We start from the raw sequence: 3,238 nt of genomic DNA on the forward strand, positions 1-3,238 counted from the left end.
TTGGTGGTTTCATTTCAGAGGGAGTGTGCCTCCCTAATTACTTTATCGCCGCCGTTACACTGGCTGAGTTTTTTGTGTTTTGCTTTTTGGTAAAGGGAAGGGTGTATTTCACGTCAGATGAGGATTTCTGGACTTGCATTTTTAACTGGCCGATCTCACCTTTAAGGTGAGTTCTGTTTCCTTGTGCCCTTTCAGGCCACCTGATGGAAGCCAGCTCCCTGGAAGGTCGCTCGCTCAGCCATCTCGGGATATCTTTTGGCAAAAGCACTATGCAGGCAGGCAAGACCAGGCTAAGGAAAAAGCATCTGGTTTTGGTGCGTTCTTCTCAAATATATGGCCAGTCGTCACAGCTGTCTCCCTGCTGTGCAGAGAGGCGTCCCGTGGAAGACCAGCCTGTTAGTCCAGGTTTCATGACTCGTGTTCAGCAGCCTGCTGCTCACCACATTTCCACAGGGAGCTTGAGATCAGGGCAACTGGCAGAGTTGGGCTCCAGCTGGAGTTGGGTGCCATCATGCCAACAGGAAATTCTGAGTGACAGACCACCTTGGAGCCGTCTGGTCGCACACTTGCTACTGGAAAGGAGACCTGGACCTGAGCAGGGCTGCCTGGGGCTGCCTGAGTCTGCCTGGGCCAGCCGGTAGAGTGTAGGTTCTTGACTTGGTGCAGGAAAGGTCTCTTTTAGAGAGCATGTATTAAAGCTGGGGACAGTGACGCAAGGAAGGGCCTAGGACAGGAGAAGCAACAGGAGAGGGACTAGGTGGGGAAGTGAGCCTAGGCAGAGCTGCCCTGGTTCACTAAGAAGTCAGAGAAAAGGGGGTCGTGGGGCAGTTTCAGGATTTAGCCTGGGACGAGCTGATGCTGCCCATCACTTCCCTGGTTGTAAGCCTCATGGGGTTGCCTGTGGGGGAAGAAAAGGGAAGTGAGCGCGGGGACCTTTATTTTGAAGGTTTTAAAGGCTGGGAATTTAGGGAAGGTCTTAGGGGAGGGTCTCAATAGAATATTCATCAGTTTTATGCTGATGCTCCAATATGAGATTTAGTCTCTCCTTGGGTGTGGTTGGCAAATGGCACCGACTGGATTTCTGCTGTGTGTTTCCCTGAGTAGGGTGATTTAAGCTATTTACCCTCTGGTTGGGGAGAAGTGTAAACCATTTAGTCTTAAAGTGTCCTTGGTTAGGGCCGATAGGATTCTGCGATTTACTAGATGTCTGTAAACTGCTCTGCCTTTAACTGTCTTGTCTCAGTTTCCTTATTTCACCAGTGTCCTGGCTCACTAGCCTGTCTCACCTTCAATATGTGGATGTGTGGCCTCCTCACATTATTTTAGGCCTAAGATCCATTTAGGATGACCAGTAATGATCATCCATTAGATCATTCATTTGGATCACCTGGGCAGCAGCCCCAGAGCACTGTGGGTCACGGCTTGCTTTCCACCCTGTCCCTAACCCAAATGTGTTTGATGTGAGCCCCTCCCTCCCTCCCTCTGCTTAAATACGTTAGGCAAATCAAGTGAAGACCTTCGAGTTCTTGGACGTGCCCGCTCCTATTTTCCTGTGTTTTCTGCACTGGGAGCTATTATCATTAGTGTTTGTGGGAAAAACCTACCATTAAACCCATAGCTGCTATGTTCTTTAAAAAAAGTAATTTATTTCTTCCAAGGGCCTTTAAATATGGTCCAATGACCCTTTCCTAGTAAATACTTTTCATGTTGACTGACTTCCAAATTAGCGGGTGCAGGGGACCAGGTAGTCAGCCCAGGGGAAGTGCTGTGTGTCTCTCCGTGGAAGTCCAGGTTTTGGGGGGATCTTGCCCAGGACGATGACACTGGGCTTTGCCTCAGAGCCCACATTGGCTCTGTACCTGTGAGGGCCTGGCAGTTTTTATGATCAAGGTATAAATCATAAACAGCAAAATAATAGTTTAGCTGGAGATTCCTCACAGAGCAAAGAAGGATCCCACAGAGCACATTTTAGCTGGTTAATAAGGAAGCCAAGTACATGGGTTCGTATATAACCTGCTCCCACGTCCTGTCAATATATAATTACTACATGTCTTCCAGTCTGACCCTGGGAGACATGCGGGTAAGATAGATTGAGGAGAACATTACCGTGCTTGCTGCACAGTCTCTTAGAGAGATACCTGTTAATACTCGAGCGGGCTCCTTGCTGGGTGATCGGAAGGTCCTGGATGCTCTCGGGCCAGACGAAGCAGAGTAACTGTTCTAAGCTCGGTGTTCCTTTAAATACCTCGTGTACACAGACCTGGGCAGCGTGCAGTACATGTCAATGTCTCAGAGGTTGGAGGTCTTGCTGACTCGACCAGGGGAAGCTTCTGGATTAGATGGAAAAATGACTTGTCTCCATCTGCCTCCCTGTCCCCAGTGGCAGGGTCAGCACTGGCTTTTTCTCCCCTGTTGGGGTTGGGGGGCCTTGGGAGGGGCCCTGTCGTGCTGGAGTCCCTGTTACGCAGGTCACCACCAGGCCAAATCTCCAAGTTCTGTTTTCCCCTCTTCTTCTTCCTTATTGAAAACAATAAAATAATTTTTGGAAAATAGAATTGCAAATGCAGTCACCTAGAATCCCACTATTTTACTTTTTTTTTTTTTTGCATATTACCTTTTGGCTTTTGTTCTCATAAAAAATATACATATATGTTCTTTATAGTTAACATTAGTGTACATATACTTTTGAAATTCTAATTTTGTTTCTACAGTATATCACATTTTCCCAATGTTTTACCCAGATTTCACACTAGTCATCCTAAATGAAGTCTGCCTAACTTTTTTCATTATGACGATATATCAGACCTTTTTTTCTTTTCCCGGTCCCCACTACCACCAACGATGAATCTGAGTTGAGTTTCCCACATTTGGGGTAATTGCAGGGGTCAGCACACCTGGAGTGCAATGGACGAGCCGCACCCTGGGAAATCCACCTCCGTGATCATGGCATCTTCCCTGCCAGAGGGTGAAAAGGTAGACTTTAAGTAAGCACAGGCATGTCTGTGAGGTGCCCTGCACAGTGACTCTCATTTATCTATTAATTCATTTGTAAGCTTATTCATTCATTGAACAAACACATCGAACATCTATTCTGTGTCTGCGTTACAGAGAAGGAGGTAACCAGGTATAGTCCTTGCCTTTAAGGAGTCCCCAGGCTAGTGCCATGTAAGCTGAGGATGGCCATTAGAAGAAAAACAGACTTTTCTACTCACAGTATTTCTGACACCAAATGTGTGGG

The 3,238-nt window shown here is 47.2% G+C and overlaps 1 pseudogene; it reads right to left on the bottom strand.

Annotated features, from left to right (window-relative positions):
* Positions 1-2,850: 2,850 nt before the first annotated feature.
* Positions 2,851-2,957, bottom strand: LOC118625951 (annotated as a pseudogene).
* Between the last annotated feature and the right edge of the window lie 281 nt (positions 2,958-3,238).

This window comes from Molossus molossus, unplaced genomic scaffold (genome assembly GCF_014108415.1).
Source record: "Molossus molossus isolate mMolMol1 unplaced genomic scaffold, mMolMol1.p scaffold_m16_p_11, whole genome shotgun sequence".
NCBI lineage: Eukaryota > Metazoa > Chordata > Mammalia > Chiroptera > Molossidae > Molossus > Molossus molossus.